At 42.2% G+C, this 25,458-nt stretch overlaps 1 pseudogene; it reads left to right on the top strand.

The window, feature by feature from the left end:
• Positions 1-1,994: 1,994 nt before the first annotated feature.
• On the top strand, positions 1,995-25,458 carry LOC130195512 (splicing factor 3B subunit 3-like; annotated as a pseudogene).

The following is a 25,458-nucleotide window of genomic DNA, read 5'->3' as shown; positions in this document are numbered from 1 at the left end:
CCTGAAGTCAACCACAATCTCCTTTGTTTTGATGACATTCAGCAAGAGGTTGTTGTCTCTGCACCACGTGGTCAAAAGGTTGACCTCCTTCGTTGACCTCCTTCGTTGAACCAATTAATTAAAAAGCACAGACAATAACAACTTAGACACAAAAAAAAACATCAGCGTTGACAACTTCTCCTTGAGATGTCGATGAGGCCTTTGAGTCCATCTTTGAACGGTTGTGGCAGATTATTCACTGCATTGTCCAGCAGGACACTTGTATCAGGGCACTGCAGAGCAAATTCCCTCACTGCAGCTTCCTGGTCCTGTAAACTTGGAAATGGGTTGGTGCCAAAGTCTGACACTCGTGTCAGTGAGCCCACTTCCTGGTCGTACCAGTCTGCAGCCACAGATGCATTTGGCAAAAGGTCTGTCGACAGCTTATTTGGGCATCCATCTCTGGCCAAGTAATTTGGTATCCCCCTCCCTGTAATAATAATTCAATGTGGCTGTCACAACCATGCCATGTATTGCAACATGCTCCTTCTAGTATTTGATTAAACATGTTTAAGAAACATTCAATCGTAAAACATTTTGAAAATAATTATTCACATTAAAAAAGGCTTGAAAGACCAACCCGAAGACATACCAGGAATCCTGTGTGCATTCCATGCTTGCACAGTTCGGTTAACACCGATCTGGGCCAACTCACACCTTGATAAACAAATATTTCCCCGCCCCCCCAGACTAACTTACTTTCACACATTTCAATATCTTCAGTTAACCATTCTGAATAATTAATGAAAGTGTGAAATAGTTATTTAATTACATGTTGATTAACTGTGTTGCATCAAACAATGCAACGATTAAGTTCCAAAATGACCCAAATAAAAGAAGTAAATACATGATTTATACAACTATGCTGGAAATTAACCATGAACATTAAATATCAGAGGAAATAAACGGCATTAAATACATATGTATCAATAACAGGTATACTGCCATCTAGTGGTATAAAGGTGAACCGTTTACTCTGCGGTGGAAATATAAATATAATAACAGCAACAACTCTGCACAGAAACATTACTTTGATTAATCTATATTAGGAACTGTGTTGCATCAAACGAAAAAACCACGCGCCACCTACTGGCAGATTTAGCTGGCGGATGTTAATCGCGCGCTCGCGGACAAGACATTCTCCGTGACGTCACTGAGTCACCATGGAAACAGTCTGCGCTCTGCGCTTTGAAGTCGTGACGTCACGGAGCAGCGAAACAGAGTTTGTATATAGCAGTGATTTCCAGCAGAGCAGTAAGAAGAGAAGAGAAGAGAAGAGAAGAGAAGAGAGAGAGAGAGAGAGAGAGAGAAGAGAAGAGAGAGAAAAGAGAGAGAGAAGAGAAGAGAGAGAGAGAAGAGAGAGAGGAGAGAGAGAGAAGAGAAGAGAGAGAGAAGAGAAGAGAGAGAGAAGAGAGAGAGAGAGAGAGAGAGAAGAGAAGAGAAGAGAGAGAGAAGAGAAGAGAGAGAGAAGAGAAGAGAAGAGAAGAGAGAAGAGAGAGAGAGAGAGAGAGAGAAGAGAGAGAAGAGAGAGAGAGAGAGAGAAGAAGAAGAGAGAGAGAGGAGAGGGAGAAGAGAAGAGAAGAGAAGAGAAGAGAAGAGAAGAGAAGAGAAGAGAAGAGAAGAGAAGAGAAGAGAAGAGAAGAGAAGAGAAGAGAAGAGAAGAGACGAGGCTGCCCGGGAACGCGTGATGTCCGATGGGAGAAGAGGACCGGGCTCTGCTCTCCGGCCCTCGGTGACGAGGCGGGAGGAGCGGGAAGCGGCGTCGGTCCTCGTAAACCCCGGTGGTCACCGCTGTCATGCCATCACACACACATCTACAACTTCCTGTTATATCTTTTCACAATAGGTGAACATTTTAATAACATTAATGTTCATTAATTCATGTGACTAGACAATGTGACAATATGTCAAGATAGATAGATACCCGATACGTTTGTGTGTGCACTACCTGCATATACGGTATGGCTGAACTCATGCATACAAAGAGATTTAGTGGTTGAAAAGTGAAAGTAAATAGTGGATTAAAAACTCTTACGGTCTGTAATGAAGAAGAAAAAAGGCCCGTTCTCTGACTTTAGATCCGTTATTGAGATCTTTATCGACATCAGCTGGAGATTTGGCGGTACTACAGCAAGTCTCACATTTCCGTCAGGCGCCGTGTTGGTCACCTTGCATGACGGAGTTTTGGTTGACGAAGGACCCCAAAACGGCGGCTCATCGTTGGCTTTTATAGTTTCATGGAGATTGTTTGTGTAAATGAAACCGAATCCATCTGAAATCAGGAGCATTTGATCTAACACGCCGGTAAATATTATATTGGGCACCTATGCAGCTTGTTAGCGTTCAGATGGACGTTGTATGTCTGTAAATGTGGACGAACTCGAGTGTTAACGCACGGAGCAAAAGTGGCGCTTTTCTATGAATGGGCTCTTAGTCCGTTGAGCACAAGTGAATTGTGTCGGCTTAACTGCGTGTGACTTATCGAGGCTAAACACAGGTACTGCCTCGGCTTTGCAACAAAGAAGCGATGTTCACAAACAAAGTTGGTTTCCAGACTCACTGAGCGTGAAGTTCGTCTTTTTGTAATGCTAAGCTAACATTAGCATTGCTCTTCCGTCATTTGCATGTAAACTAACGGCCACAAAGTTCAGTTGGTGCATCCAGGCTGCTGACCCTCTTCTAACTCACACGGGCTGTTTTTTTCCAGGAGATAATTCGTTGTAAGGTCACATTTACTAATCCGACCACATTGCTAATCGTTACTTCCTCTACAGTGCAGCGTTGTTCAGTTTGAATTATCCCTCGAGAGAGGGCGAGTGCAATCACTGGCACCGACAACTCAGTGGCACCTCAGTGGCCACAGACTTGCATAGATAATGTATTTTTTTAGACTTACTTACAATATGCAATACGATATTGCTGTACAATACTGCTGTACTATATTGAATATTGTTTTGCTACTACTACGTTTCACTTCGTAATATATAACACTTATATACCATGATATGTATAATGTACCCGCCTTTCTTTAATAAAAAAAAATATATAATTAATTTGTTTACCATGTCATACTGTTATACCGCCATGAAATTCTCCTTTGAGGAGATGCCACTGTTAGTCTAAAGTGTAAGCACTGGCACTCAGTGACACTTGCCGGCACTTGCCAGCAGTTGCCAGCAGATGCCACTACTAGTCAAAAAGTGCCACTACTAGTTAAAAAGTGCCAGCAGACGGAGGGTCGGCCGCAGTGACGAGTCTGCGACGATTTAGTGACAAGCTTCACTGAAGTGCCCGGACAGCGGAAGAAATCACTTTCATGATCACAGAATGGAGGAGCTGCGGTTTAGCTAGATAGATAGATAGCTAAAATAGCTAGATACACAGATGGATATATATATATATATATTAGTGTCTTTTTGTAGACACTTACTTACAATATGCGATAGTGCTGTACATTACTGCTGTACTATATTTAATATTGTTTTGCTTCTACTACGTTTCACTTCGTAAAATATTGTAGCGACCCTGTGAAGTGGCTGTCAATCAAAGTGTGGCACCGTGCGTGCTGGTCGAGGGGGCGTGCCTGTGATTGGCGGAGTAGAGGGGAGGCGGGGTTAACCTGTCGGAAAACGGGAGTTAAGGGTGGTTGACGGGAACCGTTGTTGTTGACTTTCGACCTGCTAAGCTGAGAGGAACACGCTGTATGTGTTGGTGGATGCCCAATAAAGGGAGGATTAATAACGTCGTCCCGTCTCCGTGTCATCAGTGCCATAACGTCCGAGATGTTACAATATCATGGTTTATAGATTACGAAGTGAAACGTAGTAGTAGCAAAACAATATTAAATATAGTACAGCAGTAATGTACAGCACTATCTTATTGCATATTGTCAGTAAGTGTCTACAAAACGACACTAATTAATATATATATATATATTAATTAGTGTCTTTTTATATATATATATACACACACATCCATCTGTGTATCTAGCTATTTTAGCTATCTATCTATCTCGCTAAACCGCAGCTCCTCCATTTTGTGATCATGAAAGTGATTTCTTCCGCTGTCCGGGCACTTCAGTGAAGCTTGTCACTAAATCGTCGCAGACTCGTCACTGCGGCCGACCCTCCGTCTGCTGGCACTTTTTGACTAGTAGTGGCACTTTTTAACTAGTAGTGGCACTTTTTAACTAGTAGTGGCATCTGCTGGCAACTGCTGGCAAGTGCCGGCAAGTGCCACTGAGTAGCTGTGGCAACTACTGGCAAGTGCCACTGAGTGCCAGCGTCGCTAGCGGGATCTCGCCCCTACTGCCTCCTTAACCCTCCTGTTATGTTGCGGGTCAAATTGACCCGTTTCAAAGTTTGAAAATCTAGGAAAAATACTTCTAAGTACTTTTTCTGTATAAAACTTCTTCTGCTTACCTTATTTAGTGTAATCAACGTAAAAAAAAAATACCAAAAAAAATCATGTATTTGCAACCCCCCCCCTGCAGGTTTATATAACAGAGATGATGTTCCCGGGTCAATTTGACCCGGCTGTGAAAGTGAAGGCTAAAAGTCACCAAAAGAGTCACGTTTAGACTATTTCTTTCTTTGTAAATGTAGGGCAGTCTTTCTTACTCCCTCCCACCAAGTTTCAACACACACACTCACACCAACACACACACTAACACACACACACACTTTACAGACCATGTTTATCATCTCCTAACTTTCCCCCTAAATACACCTTTATTGGACATGGGACACTAATGTGAGGGTTTCTTTCATGTCTCAACAAATAAATATGTAGTATAGTACTTCTAATATACTGTCTGTCTGACTGGGAGAGACACACACCCTGTCTCATCCCAATCTCAGACCCACACACATTCTCTTTCTAACGACCGCACCTGTGCGAGAAATACAGAAACTATTTTGACGGGAACCTTTATTTTTCCCTGCGTGAAAACTCCACCCACACGTATCAGGGGAGGGCCAAACATACAAAATGGTTGCTGAGAAGTCCTACAACATTACACTCTGCAGATACATACGACTGCACCAAGAGGATGACTGTGTGCTGGCCTTTGGTCATCTTTTATCATATAATTTATGCATCTTAACACTAAAAATAAACATAACTAACGTTTACTTTCAATACAAATCCTTTATGACTCATTTGGCTTGATTTTTAGTGGGCGGGTCATTATGACCCTGAACAGCACAGGTGTCTCATCTCTATTTATCTACATCACCCCATGAAAAAAAAACGTACAAAATGCAAATAAAATTTAGGAGAAAATACATGTTATGGTAGACTAATGCAATTTAGATTTAGATTTTTTCAATGTACCTAAAAAATAGTTTGAACGTGTATTTTTCATTAAAAACGAGTGAGTGCTCCTGATTGAACTCTGATCTATGGAGGGGCAAATAACTCAATTCCACTAAAAACTGATTTAATTGTTAGTAATGTTGTTGGTGATGAGGTACAAACTATAGTTTTTAGAATGTTTTGGTTTCTGATCACTTTTGGATGATTTAACATTAACCGGGTCAAATTGACCCGGGAACATCACGGCTGTATGTAAGAAACGAACATAACAGGAGGGTTAAACACCCGTTCAGCACGGGGACATTTACAAGACTGGGCAATAACTGCTCAAAGAATGAGACGCAACTGTTCAAACACAGTACAACCCTCCTTATCCTCTGTTTGTTTCCCCACAGTCTTGAGCTCGGTGCTCTGTCTGCAGCCCCTGAAGACCGTTGTGGGGAAGCCGCAGAAAGGGAGCCATGTTTCTGTACAACATCACCCTCCAGCGTGCCACGGGCATCACTCATGCCATCCATGGAAACTTCTCAGGTAAGAGCCCTGCCTTTCTTCCTGCTTCGTTGGGTTAGCTTCAATCTTTCTTGCCATTGTCCACCTTTGTTTAAATAACTCGAGTAGGGCTTTAGAAGACGTTATACTCTTGTGGAAATGACACACACGTTGTGACATGTAGCGCCCTGGTGTCTGGGTTCATAACGTCACCCGTTGGCGCACTTAGCTCCGTGAATGTCTCCGACTACGTGAATGACTTCCGCATCCAGCGCCACGTGAGCAGCAGCAGCCAATTAGATTCATCAACAGAGGAGCAGCTCAGCGCTGATTCGCTCTCACAACGCAGCGTTCCGTCTCTCCCTCCGCTACGCTCTTGTTTCTGCGCGGCTCTTTGCTCAAATCAACTTTGTTTATACTCCGTGACTTATTGAGCGCCGTAATAATCGCGCGACACAACGAATCGATAATGAAATTCGTTGCCAACTATTTTAATAATCGATTTTTATCGATTTTATCGATTCGTTGTTGCAGCCCTAGTTTGGATTATGTTAAATGTATACGTGTGTATGGTTCAGTTGCTTAAGTTGAGGTGATTGCTAGCTTTGTTCTGGTTTGTGATTTAACTCTGGCCATGAGCAATGTTTTCAAATGTATGCTGAGCATTGTTGAGGGAGTTGTATGATAATGAATAAGAAGTCGGGGTCCAAACGATGAGAACCCTAAATGCCCAACAGTACTTATTTGACTCTTGCAACACAATGCTGCATTGTGAAGATAAAATGAACCATGACATGTTTAACTTTTTATAGGAGTAACATTGGCTCACAGTGGGTGTGATTAACCTCTTTAAAGACTCTATATTTGTGGCAGCAATGGTTTATATAGTTATTGTACAAATATATGCTATATATGAGTGTGTGTGTGTGTGTGTATATATATATATATATATATATATGCACATACATTTCTGTCTGTCCTACCAGCTAGATTGTCACTTAGAATGTCCTTGATAATTCCTAGAAAATGACCTCTAAAAAAAAGAGTGAGAACTGACTGCATTACACTCATTTTGAAAACCTCCAATCCTGTATGTTGATATTCGCTCTTTCCAGGAAGCTGACAATGACCCGACAGGAGAAGCGGCCGCCAACACTCAACAGACACTCACCTTTTACGAGCTGGACCTGGGCTTAAATCACGTTGTCCGCAAGTACAGCGAGGCTCTGGAAGAGCATGGGAATTTCCTCATCACTGGTAAGCACCTGGGCACAAGGATGACATCGTAGTTGCATCAGTTATCGGTCGCACGTAGCCGTCACTCAAGGTAGGAGACTGTCAAAAGCATATCCTGGTTTACAGGCATGGCTTTAAGGTCTCACACATATACAGGATTCTTGGATTACAAATAGTTATTACCCATAACAAAGCGGCATTGATATGATGAGTTTGTCATGTCTCTTCTCTGATTAACTATGGAGAAAGATTGATCACCTCTGATCTTCGACACCAGTTAACACACTTTGAAGAGCAAGTTCTAAGTAGGAAACTTGTATTGGAAATTACAGCCCATACTTCTATTGCATGAATTTTGATGACGAAGAAACGCATCCCACTCACCACTCTTCTCCGTCTAGTTCCTGGCGGTTCCGATGGGCCCAGTGGCGTTCTGATCTGCTCCGAAAACTACATCACTTACAAGAATTTTGGAGACCAGCCGGACATTCGCTGTCCCATCCCGCGACGCAGGGTGAGTCCTAAATACAGAAACACATCATACTTGTTACACTCGGCCAACATTAACACACTCCTGAGATTTAAGCTGTAATTTAATGAGTAGTCATGTTGTATTCCAGTACAATTTTTTTCAATGATAGACTTTCTTTCTGTTTATTGGAAAGCTGTTTATCTGTTTTAAATGCATAAAAAAGGCATCCGTACAGTTCCACTTTTTTTATGTGGTGACTTTTTGTTTCTTATTTTTTTTAAATTCCTTTCTCTCTTCCTCGATTCACTGCAGAATGACCTGGATGACCCGGAGCGTGGGATGATATTTGTCTGCTCAGCCACCCACAAGACCAAGTCCATGTTCTTCTTCCTGGCCCAAACTGAGCAGGGAGACATCTTTAAGGTTACCCTGGAGACGGATGAAGAAATGGTGAGTGGCGATGAGGGGTTGATGGAGGGTCCTGCTTGTAGTTTTTATTTTTATTTTGTTGATCTCCTTATTTTCCATGTGTTTATTTAAAAAGGTTTTGTGTTCTTTCTCAGGTCACAGAAATCAGGCTGAAATACTTTGACACGATCCCTGTAGCAACAGCCATGTGTGTCCTGAAGACTGGCTTCTTGTTTGTGTGTTCAGAATTTGGAAACCAGGAAGTGTTTTGTCAGCATTAATTCTTCTTTGTTCTTGATAATTAGTATTCATTTTGACAGAATACAACTTTCGACCATTTTGTTCTTATATTACGAGTCTTGAAAACATTCAGATTAGTGTAAAAATGACTTCATAATTCATGTGCCTTTTTTTTTTTTGCTGCTTCTTTTCTCTCATCTTCTCTCCTTTTGGTTTTCTTAAGTTACCTTTACCAGATCGCTCACTTGGGTGACGATGACGAGGAGCCAGAGTTCTCCTCTGCAATGCCGTTGGAAGAGGGAGACACATTTTTCTTCCAGCCCCGCCCCCTCAAGAACCTTGTGCTGGTGGACGAGCAGGAGAACCTCTCGCCCATCATGTCCTGTCAGGTCCGTGTGGTGCCGGTGCAGCCTGGCCTCCCCGTTACCTGGGGGCAGTATTGCAGTGCCTTCCTTTGTCGGCTCATTGTGTATTTTCTCCCTGTTTTGAACAGATTGCAGATTTAGCCAATGAAGATACACCACAGTTGTACGTTGCCTGTGGTCGAGGACCCCGGTCTACTCTGAGGGTCCTGAGACATGGACTGGAGGTATGCACGCAGGCTTATCGACACAATATGTAACATGCATGCAGGCCGGGACACCTATACATACACACACACATACACACTTTCTGTTGGCTGAAAAGTGATGAGTTTGTTCATGTCTCTTCTCTGAATAAAAGCTGAAGATTCTCTCAATTGCACTGATTTCAGCAAAAACAGAATGTGGTGTTTTTATGTCGCACACCGTCACCTCCGTGTACTTTCATTACTCGCTGCCTTTAAACTTAGCTGGTTGGTTTTTGATTTGTTATCATGTTCAGTGCAGATCCCACCTGTGAGTAAACACACGAAGCAGGTGTGTTTCTCCAGGTAAAGTGTTCCATGCTCAATGCATGCGCACACAAACGCACAATGAATGTTGCGAGCCTATTGCAGCCCCACTGTCGCTATCACAGCCACCATGTTACCCACACTGTCATGGGCTGCTCTCCCTGGATACAAATATCGCTGCCATTCTTTTGTCTTCCGTCTCTATCAGGTATCAGAGATGGCCGTGTCTGAGCTGCCCGGTAACCCCAACGCTGTGTGGACAGTACGCAAACATGTGGAAGGTAAGAAGCTTCGATGAAATGACACTACTGTCTAAAAATCTTCATGTATGGTGTCTGCCAGTAGTTTACGCTTTAGCTGGCTTTGCTCAGTTTTATCAAGATTATAATTGTAAGGAAACCGCCGCATCAAAACCACATGGATGCCATTTTTTTATGTTTTTTGTCGCATTTTGTTCTTTGTCATTAGTATTATTGAAGATGTGTTTTGCAGAATAGCATTTAGTGGCACAGTAAATGTTTGTTTACTGTGATAAAACCCGCTCCGGACCCCAAAGTTTGTAACAAAGTGAATTCACTCAGTTTCTGAGTAACAGTGAATTCAGCCAGTGCAGTGGATGACAGCCTGTATGCAGGCAGCAAGACAGGACGGGCAGCTGCAGAGCAGCACGAGAGCTCAGTCAGCTCAGTGGTGCTCCCTCAGCTGCTCACCTTACTAAGTTGACTTACTATGACTGACTACTAACTCTGGCACTGCTTCTCAATTCTCTACTGCTATGATTTAGATTATTCCATTATATTTTATTTTTTAGTATTCTCCTTTTTCCTTTCTCTTTGTTTTTTTTTCATTCTTTCCCTTTTTTTTTTTTTCAGGTGATCTTGATGCCTACATCTGTCTTCCTTAGGTCTTTCTCTCTTCTTCTCCGGTCGGAGAGATGAGGCTGTGTTCGGAATTCTTTTTTTCTCGGGAACCCTGCTCTCGCCTTCTATGCTTTCGTAGAGAAGGCCGCGATGTGTGTCTGCTTAAGACGTGTTCCATGGGATTATTCAAACCTACTGATATTATGACATGTGGCACAGTTTCTCGACAAATTATGATATCCATAAATGTTGTGCATTTTATTACAGCAGCCTGTCATTTGGCATTAATCTTTGCCGATGTATTTAATTTGTTTATGTAATATCTATGGATTATTTCTGCCGTCGCGTTATTCGCTTAATTTACGGCATTAATTTGACTTGATTAATAATTAACGCAAATTAATGCAACTTTGTTTTTACTGCGGTGTTGTTGAAGCAACAAATGTTGTTGTGCTACTTGTCGCACTCTTCCTCGTCATCCGCCTCCTTCCTCTTCCTGCCCTCCGTATTCACAGAGACAGAGGGCGAGAAACAGACGGTACGTGACAGGGGGCGTGACTTTCTTTTTTTTTTTTTTTTTTTTTTTTTCACATGGTGACGCTGGGCGGGCCGACGGGCGAGCCGAGAAATGCGAAAAGAGAGAAACGACAGGAGAAACGTCGTACAACAGGCGGATGGACAGGACGACCAACAGCAGACGCTAGTTTAAAAAGAAAGGGGCGTTAAAGAACGAAAAGCTGCGTTACGAGAATCACCATGTGTTCTGCTTTATAGGTACAATGGTGATCGAACGAATGGTGGGGGAGACACTGGAAACACAGGAATGGTGGAAACACTGGGATGTTTCATTATTTTGTTTGTAGAATCAAATCGACGAGAAATGTGTAACAGAAAAATGTTTTAAGACTATTTTGGTTAACGTTGAGGCCACTGGACCTGTGTGTGTTACTGTGTTCTGTTGATCAGTGTTATTCCTTATGAGTGAAATCAATTAATACACCCCGTCAATGTTTACATTAATTTTTTTTCAATTCAATTGTTTCATCAGTTTGTTCTTTCGGTGTTCAAACAAAAACAACAAAACAAAACACTTTCAAATGTTAAACAATATAAATAATATTAATTCTAATAATTTCTGGGGGTTTTAAAAATTAAAGGAAAATTGAAAATAAAGGTAAAAAGGGTTATAAAATATAAAGGTAACAGGAGGTGAATGATTGAATCGGTCAAAATGGATAAGGATGGAGAGGGGTATATTGATTAAGCCACAATGACAAAGATGACACAACCAGTTAAGGATAAAGGACCAAATTTTCTCTAAAAACTAAAATATTTCATTTCTTCAAAAAATTCATCACGATATTAAATGCCTCGTTGGCATTTTAATTTTGATACCTGAGACTTTTTTTGAAAAAGCAGCCGTTTTAACTTTTTGTCTTTTAAGTCAATTAACAATTAAAAAACAACAAATCAAAAATATTTGATGTCTGATTCATTTTGATTTTAGTGTTTTTAGAATTTAAAATTTTTTAATTGTGATTAATGATTAATGTATGTAAAATTAATTAAATAATTTTTTTAATGATTGACAGCCCTAATAAATAGTTTATGATGTATATTAATATGTATCCTAATACTGGGTCTTTACATGATAAAACATACATGATCCTGATCCCCTGATCCTCTGCTTCTTAACAGTGCTAGCATAAAAGAGGATTTCTCTTATTTTTAGAATATTAAAATAGAAAATGGTAAATAACACTGTACAGTCTCTCTCTCTCCCGATTCTCTCTCGGATTGGATTCATCTCTCGGGGATAAGCCCGCGGTAAGCGGGAAGACTCTGGCAAAGAAAACCATTGTCCGGCTCGCAGTGAACCAGCGACAGGTTATCACAGCCCTCACGGAGCCTCTGATCCCTTTGAGATGGGACCCGGTAAGAGGACTTTGTTTTCATGTTTTTTCATTTCATATCATTCTTTTTTTCCAATTTATTTCTTTTTCTTCAGATTTTTTTTTTTTTTTTTTTTTTTTTTTTGTTTGACTTTTTTTTATTGAAAAAATATTGATTGACATTGGACAATGTTACATTTAAAAACAAAAACATAATCCTGTTTTCATTTTTGTACTAATAAAATAAAATACCTAAGTTAGTTTTTCATTAGACAAGTATAACACACACAGGGCTGCAAGGCTACAACGAAAAAAAAAAAATCGCAATTAAAATAGTTGGCAACATATTTATCGATTCGTCAGTGTGCCGCGCGATTTACGCGCAATAAATAAGTCTGGTATAGCTGAATGGCGCGGAAGTCATTCACATCGGAGGGACACATTCGGGAGTTGTGTGCGCCACGGGTGATGTCATCAGGGCTCTCAGTGTCACGCATTTGATTGACTGTCACTCATCCATTCTTAAAGTCACACTCACGTTCACACATCGTATTTCTCACGCTGAAAAACAACTCTCGGCTATTTAATGTTTTAATGTGCCGCAGCGCGCAAACATGAGCTGGCCGCGCTGCCCTCACCATGGAGAAATCAAGCGCTCCCCTGGAGTTCTGCTGTGAGGTGCCACTTATCAGCCAATCAAAAAAAAGAAATGGGCAACACAATAGTCAATCAGAAAAGAACGTATTGTATCTGGGTAAGATTTAATCCAGCAACCAATGAAAATAAAGCATCCTGGAATTGCGCGCGACTGATATAACAAATTTGCATTACCTTTCCAAACATTTTGGGATTTTATTTTTTTCAATTACTTTTCTAGGCCTGGAAATAGCCATTTAAAAATTCCATGACTTTCCCAGGTTTTCCATGACCGTAAGAACCCTGTTTTGAATTAAAGCACATGTGTCAAAGTCAAGGCCCGCGGGCCAGATCCGGCCCGTGAATTAGTTCTCTCTGGCCCGCGGGATGATATCTAATTACTATTAAAACCGGCCCGCAGTATTATGTGTCCGCAGCACCATAATACTACAAGTCCCAAGATGCACTGCGAGTGCATTGGCTGCATCGAGTGCCCGCGAGCGAGCGCGATCACGCGTCTTCTCTTCACTTCATGAGCAGCAGCAGCAGAGTCACAGTGGAGGCCTGAACATCGCCTTCAATTGTCATCTCCCTCTCCCCCAAAATGGCAAAAAGAAAGGTAGACGCTGAAAACAGGGGGTTTCAAGACAGGTGGGAGGCAGAATACATGTTCACTGAAGTAAAAGGAAAGCCTGTGTGTCTTGTGTGTGGAGACAGCATGTCTGTTATGAAAGAATATAACTTAAGAAGGCACCATGAAACATCAACGAAACACACAGACGCACAGAAAGACAAATACAAGAATATGAACACAGAACAAAGGCTACAGAAGGTAGCAGAGTTAAAAAGAAATCTTAAGTCCCAGCAGGCTATGTTCACAAAAGCCAAATCACAAAGCGAGGCTGCAGTCAAGGCCAGTTTTATTGTGGCTGAAGAGGTCGCAAAATCAGTCCGCCATTTACCGAGGAGACTTTGTAAAGAACTGTATGCTCAAAGTTTGTGACGTTGTGTGCCCAGAACAAAGGCAGCTATTTTCAAATGTGAGTCTGAGCAGAAACACAGTTGCTGACCGTGTAAACCAGCTTTCCACTAATCTTAAACAACAGCTTGTGGGAAAAGGAAAAGATTTCATCGCATACTCCCTTGCTGTGGATGAGAGCACCGACATATCGGACATTGCTCAGCTGTCAATTTTCATCCGTGGAGTGGACTCAAGCCTGTGCGTGACAGAAGAGTTTTAGGGATTATGTCCGATGCATGGCACAACTACAGGAAAGGATCTGTATGAACAGGTATCCGGGTGTGTAAATGACATGGAGCTGCCTTGGGACAAACTTGTGGCACTAACAACAGACGGAGCGCCCGCAATGTGCGGTCATAAAAGTGGCTTGGTGGCAAGGATTCGGGAGAGAAAAAAGGAGAAAGACGGCACGGGTGAGCTGATATCTTATCACTGCATCATACACCAGGAGTCGTTGTGTGGCAAAGCTTTGAAAATGGAACATGTTATGAGCACCATAACACGAGCAGTTAACTTCATTAGAGCAAAAGGTTTAAATCACCGCCAGTTCAAGACGTTTCTGGAGGAGTTAGATTCAGACTATGGTGACCTGCCCTATCACACAGAGGTGGCTAAGCAAGGGAAAGGTGTTGAAAAGGTGCTTCGAGCTGCGTGAGGATATCTGTCTGTTCATGGAAAGCAAAGGGAAAGACACTTCAGAGCTCCGTGATAAAAAGTTCCTGTGTGAAGTCGCATTTCTGTGTGACATCGCTGGCCATCTGAATGAACTGAACCTGCTGCTGCAGGGGCGGGGCCATGTCATCTCTGACATGTATTCTACTGTGAGGGCGTTTAAAACCAAGCTGAGCCTGTGGGAAACGCAGATGCGAGAAAATAACTTTGACCATTTTTCGTGTTGCAAGACCATGCACGAGCTGGTCTCTAAACAGCCTACTGAGCCCAGTGAGCCTACTGTCGTGTTCCCGAGTACAGAGTTTGCTGACAAACTCGGCATACTTGCTGCCGACTTCAGGCGGAGATTTTCCGACTTTGAAGCCCAAAAAAGCAGGTTTCAACTACTCAGCAATCCATTTGCAGTTGACGTGGAAAGTGCACCAGCAAATCTCCAAATGGAGCTGATTGAGCTCCAGTGTAATGACACACTGAAGGCAAAATATGAGTCTGTGGGCGCTGCTGAGTTTGCCCGTTTCATCCCCGACACAATGCCTGAGCTGCGCACCCAAGTTGCTCGCATGCTGTCTATGTTTGGCAGCACATACCTGTGTGAACAACTGTTTTCGTTGATGAAACTAAACAAAACATCACATAGGAGTCGTCTTACTGATGAACACCTGAAGTCAATCCTGAGGATTTCCTCAGCTCAGAGCCTGACCCCAAACATTAATGAACTTGTACTCAAGATGAGACACCAAGTATCGGGCTCAGCCTCAGACAAGTGAGCAGAAAGGACTTGGACTTGATATTTCTTTGAAGGGAATTATTATTATTTTTCTCCAGTTGAATGGACCCAGGGAAATGTTGCCTAAGAAATTAATGCAACTGTTTTGCACTTTTGCAAGTTTGCACTAACTTTTCTAATTTTATTATAAAAGACAGTCATTGGTGAGGATCAATTCAATTCAATTCAGTTTATTTGTATAGCCCAATTTCACAAATTACAAATTTGTCTCGGAGTGCTTTACAATCTGTACACATAGACATCCCTGCCCCAAAACCTCACATCGGACCAGGAAAAACTCCCAAATAACCCTTCAGGGGGGAAAAAAAGGGAAGAAACCTGCAGGAGAGCAACAGAGGAGGATCCCTCTCCTAGGATGGACAGATGCAATAGATGTAATGTGTACAGAAGGACAGATTTAGAGTTAAAATACATTCAAAGGGTAAAATATGTTAGTAAATATAAAGGTAACAGGAGGGTGAAACATTGAATCGGGTCAAAATGACCCATAGGCGGGGGGAGGGTGTAATATTGATTCGGGTCAAAATGACCCGAAGGCAACACAAGGGTTAAAGACAAACTCAATTGTTCTCTGCTACCATAATAAACACAGGAAAGCGCTGACTCTGCATCTCAATCAGGGTTTTTCCTGGGTCAAAATGAGTCTTCAGTGCTCCCAAATTTTTTTTTATGCACACGGTCTGTGTCGCTCTGTCCATTCACCTCACAGTTGCATATTGATTAGACAAGAAGACACGCTTATCAACTCAATTACTATTGATCAAAACAGAACGAGGGTTCGGCTGTAGCCTACTTGAAACATACTATTGAGAACATGCTGGAGTTATTCTACCAGTCGGTTGTGGCCAGTGTGCTGCACTTTGCCATTGTCTGCTGGGGGAGCAGCATCGGAGCCGGTGACACCAGCCGTCTTAACAAACTGGTTAGGAAGGCTGGCTCCATCATCGGCTGCCAGCTGGAGCACCTGGAACAGGTGGTGGAGAGGAGGACGTTGAAGAAACTGGTGTCCATATTGGACCCCGGACCACCCTCTCCACCACCTCCTACAGGGACAGAGGAGTACTTTCTCCAGACGTCTCCTCACGCTCCGCTGCCACAAGGAGAGATACAGGAGAACATTCCTGCCGTCGGCTATGAGGCTCTACAACAGTTCACCTCTTGCCAGATCACCCTAACCCTTCTTATATTTTGTGTTTTTTTTATTTATTCTTGTGTGTTGCTGCTACTGACTCGACAAATTTCCCCTTGGGGATTAATAAAGTATATATCTATCTATCTATCTATCATATTCGCTGACATGCACGTGATGAACAGTTTTTTGTTTTTTTCCATCGCAGACTTTTTTTTGCCTTAAGGCACAATCACACCAGACGCGACTATAAAAAACGCAGCCGCACCAAAAACGCCTTGGCAAAAATGTGCCGGGCAAAACAGCGCTGTGCGCCTGTGGAGCGGACCTGCGTACGCAACCAACCATTGATTTTTGGTTTAATATTTTTTTTTTTTAAAGAAAGGAAAGAGTACGGCGAACACCACCATCTATTCCATGAGTTGTGTCGATGGCGAGGCTTTCAGTTGCACTTCCGACCGAGCAGGAGTCAGTTTGAGTCGTGTTTAGATTCAGAATTATAAAGATCTGCGTAATTAAATACCGCTAATATAATATATAATATGAGGTTCTCCTCGGGAAAACAGGAAGGAAAGCCTCCTGCTTGATTCGATTGGCTGCATTGGCCGAGTGTGACGTTGATGAGCTGTGCGCCTCGCGCTTAAAGTTGAGGATATTTCAACTTTTAACCGCGCCTGAAAAACGCAAGAAACCCGCGCCGCGTGGCATTTAAAAGGCACGTCTGAAAGTCGCGCCGTACCAGAGGGAATCAATGGTTTTGCGGGCGATGCGTTTTTGAGAGGCGCGTCTGGTGTGATCTTTTTTATTTTATTTTATTTTTTATTTTTTTTAAATGGTTTATTTAATAAGGGACAGTGCACATTGATAAAAACATTGCAGTAAATGTGCCAGAGTTAGCCAAGAGGCTATTTTTCATCTGTAGTCCCAATGTTGCTGATGTTAAGAACAAACCTAAAAACATAAGATTGCAAAATCCCGGGATTTGTCATAGGCGTTCGGGAAAACGGCTGAGGCACGCGCCCACATTTTCTCTATGCAGGAAAAACCCTGTGCATATAATCAATGGGAGAGAAGTCCAAACAGTCTTCCAAGACGACTCAAACCATTTTCATGGACCACACGCGACTCGAAACTTAACTACAGACCGGAAGAATGTCTTCTTCACAGTTTAATCTGCGTTCACGCGAGCAGCCCATAACGCCTCGCAACCGGTCAGCTTCACCGTCACTGAGATGAAGTCTCATCCTTTTCAGACGTACCATCTGTTCCGGCCTGAAGTTGAATGTAAGGGCATGTTTCATTGGGGAAATTAACCTTCTAGACACGCATCAAAGTACTGCGCCACAGGGCAAGACTTCAATGTGCTCTCCGCTCACTTAGACCACATCCTTTATTCCTCATTGGAAACTTTGAGCAAACCACTCCAGGCGATTTTCCAGATAAATTCAAAATTGTGCGGTTTACAGAAATGCAGTAATTCTGTTTGGCGGTCAGAAGCCTGCACTGAGTAAAGCAGTGCACTGCTGTGGACGGGGGCAGCTGCAAAACATATTTTAAATGCTGCCGTTTGCCTGTTATTCACACATCTACATCCTAATGTTTCCTCTCACGACCACCGTGGCCACTCTTCACACCTTCTTGTATCGCAGTGACCAAAGGAGGATTTCTCTCCTAGTGTTTAGTGAGACATTGTTCCCTTCTTCAAAAAGATGTCCTTCTACTCCATAAGAATTGTGTTTCTCTTCAAACAAACTAGATGCATCTCAAACTAAATGCCTTAAATAATCTTCTTGGCCTTGTGTTTTGGTTGGCAGACCCCGGTAGAGGACGTTCCATTGGCCATTGCGCCATTCCAGGGAAGAGTCCTGGTTGGAGTTGGGAAACTGTTGAGAATCTACGACCTGGGCAAGAAGAAGCTGCTCCGCAAGTGAGAAAACAAGGTAAGACAAGGAAGCGTGTTTATCTACGTGCCTAAAGCATCTCTTCACGGTCTGCTGGCGGTTAATGTGACTATTTTAGACCCTCACATTGGGCCTCGTGCATATCGATGCAAGAATGTCTAATAATTGATTTATATGTTTTAAAGTATAGTGATTGGAGAAAGGAACTGCTCCAATTAGCTTTATAAAATAAAGAAATTCACTGATCCCAATTCAGTAGATACAAGCTGTGTATGATATTGTGTTATCGTCTTCTCGGGCATCAAATCAAAATATTCCTTTACACTGTGAATACGTCACAGTGCAGAAGCCGAAGAGGCTCCGACTTCCTTTTCACTGCCCTTGATGGCTTAATTTGATAAATGAAACGTACATCAAATTAAAACTATTATTTTGACCGTCTCTTAGAAACTAAATTCACCATTGATTCATAGTCTGTTGATGATTTTCAATTAAGATGAACGCTGGTTTTTTCCCTCCTTCAAGGAAAACATTTGTGAGTGTCCGCTGATTTTAAATAAGTTTAATTGTTTAATGAAATATGCCATCTCCTCTTATCTGTATTAGATATAATTCAAAATAATTTCTATTTTAAATCAATCGCACTAAAGTTTTACAAGAGCAGAAATGATAAGATTATAGACTTTTTAAAAATCTTTTCTACAAATAGATATTAACCTTTAGTCCACTGAATTCTTCTTTAATATGTGCGTGACTAGTTTTAATGGAGGACAATGACACGTCCTATATAAATGTTGCTAATAAAATGTGTAATTATCCATGTATGAACAGCACATGCGTGTCTTTTGAGTGTGCGTCATTGTGCTTGATTGCTCTCCCGTTTAGCACGTTCCCAACCTCGTGACGAGCATCCACACCATCGGCCAGCGGGTCATCGTGACCGACGTTCAGGAGAGCCTGTTCTGGGTTCGTTACAGGCGCCACGAGAACCAGCTCATCATCTTCGCCGACGACACGTATCCCCGCTGGGTGACCACGGCCTGTCTGCTCGACTACGACACCATGGCCTGTGCTGACAAGTTTGGGAACATCAGCATTGTAAGTTTGTGGATGGGGGGTGTTGTACCAGGGTTTGTCCAATCGTGTAAATAGCAATCAAACAATTTTAATGTATCAATTAGGACATTTTTCAAAGTAAAAGTCCTAAATGTTTAAAGAAATCTGTAATTTCTTTAATGTTTGAGTTACAGGGCTCCAGACTAACTTTTTTAACTAGGAGCACAGTCGCTCCTAACTTAAAATGTTAGGGGCGCAAGCAGAAAATTTAGGGGCGCACTTTTTCCTGGGTCAAAATGGGTCTTGGGTGGTCCCAAAAAAAAATGTTGCGCGCTATGCGCGCACCTTCTATTCATGCAGTCGAGCTATTGAGTGCGTGATCAGCAGCTGGCCGCTCTGCCGTGATACGCGCACACAGGTGAGCACACCTCCTTGAAACATACTATTGAGAACATATTCGCTGACATGAACCTGATGAACACAGTTATTTTTTGTTTTTTCAACGCAGACTTTTTTTGCCTTAGGCGCCGGGATTTGTCATAGGCGCTCGAAAACGACTTAGGCGCTACCAAATTTTCTCTGCAGGAAAACCCTGACACACTATAAATCGACTTGCAAAGTTTCCCATCATTTTACTGTATTACTGATAAATAATTTGACAATATACAATCTTATGCCTGTTTGCCTTCATGAACTGCAAAACATTCACAACAGAGAACTCTTCAGAAGTTACTGTATTGAGTTTAAACATATTTGAAGAAAACATACCTTGAGCATGTGCATGTTGCACTTGATGTGCCAATCAAAACATTTGTTGGTTTCTAGAGATGCACCGATCAGGTTTTGGTGCCGATCACGATCACTGAAATCAGTATCTGCCGATCCGATAATACCAATCACCGATCACGGTGTTGATTGAAGCATTCTATTTATTGTGTAGCATTATTGCCTAGGACTATGAGGAAATACATATATAAAGCAACTCAAACATTAAAGAAATTACCGATTTCTTTAAACATTTAGAACTTTTACTTTGAAAAATTTCCTAATTGATACATTAAAATTGTTTGATTGCTATTGTAGGGGATTTCAGATATGTATGGAACACATCTGCATCATTCATTTCCTGGAACTCTTGGGGAAATCTATATACAGGACTTTTCTTAACATACAAAAGACTGACTAATTTTTATAAACTCTTCCTTGGTACAGTAAACATTTTTAATGTTAGCATAATTTAAGCTAAATCTCAGAAACTATCTATAAAGATACAACATCAGTTCATTGTTTACTTTTATATGTTAGTGTATGATTTGTCGACATCTTATTTTGATAAACGGATGTTGTTTCACGTGGTTCTTTCCGCTAACTTTGCAAAACCGGATGTTGTCACTTAAATCCTTCCGCTAACGTTATCAAAACCCTCGCGCGCTCCAGATCGAATGCGTTTACCGTGAACATCAGTCTATAAGGGCTCAGACATGTGAGAGTCGGCTGAGTCGACCCAGAGATTCAACTCGGGGGACGGGGACGCCGCTCGGTGGTGAGGATCCCCTCGTGGACCTCTCACTCTGCGGCCCTCGCCCTCGTTGTGTCTCCGTTGTGGTGCGCCTCTTTTCACACATTAGCCCCCCCCCCCCCCCTCTCACACACACAGGCCAGCCTTCTTCTTCGGTTTTCGTCTCCTTTCTTCTTCTTCTGGAGTTAATGTCGGTTAGCAAACCAGTCATTCAGGCATTACCGCTAACTATAGTGGGCTGAAGTGTAGAACAAGTTTGTAAACAACAAAAATATTTAATAACAAAAAAAAGAAATCTGCTAATTTACTGGTCGCGCATGCGCGAGTTGATGAAAAATTTACTCGCACTGTGTCTAATTTTAGGCGCAAAATGCGACCATTTGGTCGCAGTCTGGAGCCCTGGAGTTGCTTTATGTATTTCCTCATAGTCCTAGGCAATAATGCTACACAATAAATAGAATGCTTCAATCGACACCGTGATCGGCGATCGGTATTATCAGATCGGCAGGTACTGATTTCAGTGATTGGTGGTCGGTATTCATACCTGCAAACTTGTCACCTTTCGGTGAAATTCACCGTTTTGAACTCAAAATAGGTCATCCACGTGAATCGTGGAGATCCGAAGAGTTTTTGGTTTTTGGGGGGGGGGGTCACCTGAGATTGCAGTGAGACGCGGAGAAAAGTGTGAAGTGTTGCTCTTCGCAATAAAACATCTTTGATGGCACGTGTCGCGTCTCGGCCAATCAGCGTTCAGATGTCCACAGCGTTTGGGGGTTCAGGTTAGCTTGAATGTCAGCCCGCTACATCTGCTGCTGTCACGCTGCACGGTGTAGCGATGCTAACAAAGTACCCGTACGTTAAACACGATGTGATTTAGCATATTTTTAGTATCGATACTTCATTAAGAGAGCGATCAGAGCGCACGCGCTGCTCCGTGTCGAGCTGTCTGCGCACACTGCGCTGCGCAGCTCACAGCGAGAGAAGAGGCGCAGCTTTAGAGACTTCGGCTTAACAAATAAAAAGATGCCAGAAGTGAAATGTTTCAGTCTGTAAAGTTGTGTAACTCTCCAGCTGCTCATCCTGATGAACTGTGGATCATCTGGTCAGAGACTAACGGCCTCATAGTGTATAATCAATGCTATGATGGAACCATGTAGTTTCATTCATATCTGGCTGTATTAATACTAATATTACTGTCATTTGTTAAGTGTTGAAAAAGTTGGTAAAAAGTGAACCATACAGTTGTTTTATTTATTACTATTATAGATAAATATACCAGTCTCGTATTTATGGTACCATATTGTTTTTATGGTATTGTATTGAATTCTGGTATCGGGTATCATGATATTTATGGCAGGTATGTAATATGTATAGAAGTTATAATATGAGTATCGTGACAAACAGGTAGAGACAGACCAGATTCAGGGAGAAGTCCATGAGGACTGGTAAGGCAAAACAAAAGGAAGTTGGTTCATGAATGACTTTAACCATATTATATATAATGACGATGTATATTTGTTATTACTATCATTACAGGGCTGAGTCAGAGCGGAGGACCTTTTGTTCTTAAACTGTTGATTATCATTATTTAGATTTGTGGTCAGAACAATAAAATGACTAGTTGTGGTTCTAAAAGCTTTGAGGCTTCAAACAACGTGGATGTGGTGTGGTGACAACAAAACAAAAAGTCACCTGCACCAAAAACCTGATCGGTGCATCTCTAATATGAACCAATTTCCTCCCAGCAAAAAGATGACTGTCTTTTTTGGGACTTTGGCACAGAATTCATTTTCTTAATTTGTACATGCAGCTTGTCAGGATGGATGATCTTGAGACATAAAATGCTTTCAATGACACAGCTCATGTCTTTTTATGATTTCATGATGATCTCTCGTCTTAATAAGACTGCAGACTGATAGAAGCTATCGGTCCGAATCACTGAAGAAGTCAAAAGGTCATTAATAGATAATTGTTGCATTTAATTACCTTCGCATTGAAAATGCCGGAAGGTTATGTTTTGATCGCCGTGTATTTATTTATTTATTTATTTGTTTGTATGCGTGTTATTCGCAAATCTCAAAAAGTATTGAACCGAATCGCATGAAATTTGGTGGGATGATTGTTTATTATCCGGGGACCAGTTGATTAGATTTTGGGATCGATCGGGTCAAAGGTCAAAGGTCATGAACAGGTCAAAATCTTTCGCAGAACTCAAAAAGTATTTAACCGAATCGCATGAAATTTGGTGGGATGATTGTTTATTATCCGGGGACCAGTTGATTCGATTTTGGGATCGATCGGGTCAAAGGTCATGAACAGGTCAAAATCTTTCGCAGAACTCAAAAAGTATTGAACCGAATCGCATGAAATTTGGTGGGATGATTGTTTATTATCCGGGGACCAGTTGATTAGATTTTGGGATCAATCGGGTCAAAGGTCAAGGTTAAGGTCATGGAAAGGTCAAACTCTTTTTTTACCATAGCACGATACATTTTTGTCCAATTGGCATGCAACTAATGCCAAAATGTTCATAATTCAATGCCCAATCTTGTGATATGCGAAGGTATGCGCTCTACCGAGTGCCCATTCTAGTTTGAAATGTTTTACTTATAATTAATTCATAACATCTATTTATCTGTATTTCCATTATGACCTGTTGGTGTCTGACTGAAGTGGTCATCTGGTTGTATTTCTACCAGACGGCAAAAGAATATGTCTGAATTTCTCTTCCCCCCCCACAATTTGTTCTGCAGGCTGAGGTGATCGTGAACTACCATGTTGGTGAGACGGTGTTATCCCTCCAGAAGACCACGCTGATCCCTGGAGGTTCGGAGTCCATGGTCTACACCACTTTGTCTGGAGGCATCGGCATTCTGGTCCCATTCACCTCACATGAGGTATAACACACACATGTCCTTCTTTCAACGCAGTCTTTTTATATAAGGGGCCAAATCTTTCATTACGTTTTCATTTATTATAAATGAGACAGAAAACAAGAGTTGGCTCATTCAATACTTCCCCATCGGTCCTCTAAGTTAAGGAGCCCGTGACTTATTCTCTGCTGCACCGTCCAGCAAATGGATCGGAATAAAAGCCGTGTGTGCACGTGAGACGGGAACCCGTCGAGACACAGATGCTCGAGAACTTTATAATTTGAAAGGGAATGAGCAGCGGTGATTTAGACATAATGAAGTTTATTTATGTTGTGCAAGATCGTTTTCACGGTTTATTTCTGCCGCACGTGGCATGCGGAGGAAATGGTCGGAGCCCTCGAAACTCGAGAAGAGACGCAGCTGAGACGGTCCAGTGTGAAAGGCTCTGACCTCACGGAGACGCCGCAATGACAAGCAAGAGGTTCTGCACACGCCTACGAACACAGGCAGTGTGGCCGGGCGTAATGCATCATGGTTAATGGGAGCCGTCTCATTTGATGAACCTTTGTTTTCTCAACTCTGTTTTCCTCATTGAATGTTTTTTAGCCATTTTTTTGACCACCTTATTTTAGTTTTTTTCTCATGTTTCCCGTTCTTTGTCTTTTTGTCCAGGACCATGACTTCTTCCAGCATTTAGAGATGCACATGCGCTCTGAGTTTCCTCCGCTTTGCGGCAGAGACCATCTCAGCTTTAGATCCTACTACTTCCCAGTTAAGGTTGGTATTGTTTTTAAACGTCTCCTTCAGTTCTGCATTTCAGCACGGTGGACTATTAGAAACCAATATGCGTCTTTTTGTTGTCTTATTTTCTTCCAGAATGTGATTGACGGAGATCTATGTGAGCAGTTCAACAGCATGGACCCTCATAAGCAGAAAAGTGTGGCAGAAGAGCTGGACAGGACGCCACCTGAGGTCTCTAAGAAACTGGAGGACATTCGCACTCGCTACGCCTTCTAATACTTCACCTTTTGTGCAGCTGGTGTGGACAGAGATGCACTCATTAGGACCATTACACCCCCCCAAACCCTGCTCTCCCTCAGCATGCCTCTGTTCCGGACCTAGATTGATGGACATTTGTGGATTTGTTATATCTTTTTGACTGGGTGGATGCCCACTGGATGACGTGGAGACATTCCACAGGATGTCACATGCTTCGAATTGTCGCGCTTTGCACAGTTATGATGCGAGTCACATGCACCTCACCGCAAATACTTGCAATCAAGACTCAAAAGGTTTCACATCCTCTCAATCGCGCGATGAGCAACAGTCGCACTTTCACCTGCGCCCCTAAGAGTACGTACCCATCATCCATGAGCATCGATGTGAATGTTTTCTATTTTAATGCTTTTTAGCTCATGCCAAGCAGCGACGTGCAGTTGGTTGACGTCACGCCGCCTTGACGGAAGCTGGAACGCTCAGAATATTTTTAGTGTCTTGTTATTTAGCGACAAGTTGGCATTTCAGTTCGTCTTCGATCTTTCATCTCGGCTAAATTAAACAAATGTGTTTTTGTACGATATGATTTGTCCATTTTGTATTGAATAGAATTATTTTTAGTTATGCATCATAATTCGTTATGATGCATCTGCCATTGACCAAGATGGTATTATGAAATCGTTCTTAGCCCGTTCTCCTACGTGAGTGTGTGCATATGTGTGTGTGTGTGAATGTTGACTCTTTAAAGCATATTGCTGACAAGCAACTGAGAACCCAACAGGAGCCAACGTCTGCCCCCCTCTGGGGCCACAGTTCAACACGTGTTGCCATCCACTGTGGCGTTAGAACTCGGACTAAATAAGTGGGTGGAGGGACGCTGAAGGTTCACACTGGGTGTTGGTCCTCTCAGTCCTGTAAATTCCCAACCTCAGCCACAGGCGCAGACATAGCATTCCTCAGGAGTCGCTGAATTTAGGGGGTTTGTGGGATGGGGGCAGTGGTCCGTTTCTTGTAAATAAAGTTGTTTCTTTGTGCGTTATAA

This window comes from Pseudoliparis swirei, chromosome 6 (assembly GCF_029220125.1).
Source record: "Pseudoliparis swirei isolate HS2019 ecotype Mariana Trench chromosome 6, NWPU_hadal_v1, whole genome shotgun sequence".
Lineage (NCBI taxonomy): Eukaryota > Metazoa > Chordata > Actinopteri > Perciformes > Liparidae > Pseudoliparis > Pseudoliparis swirei.
This window is presented reverse-complemented; position numbering and strand designations above follow the sequence as displayed.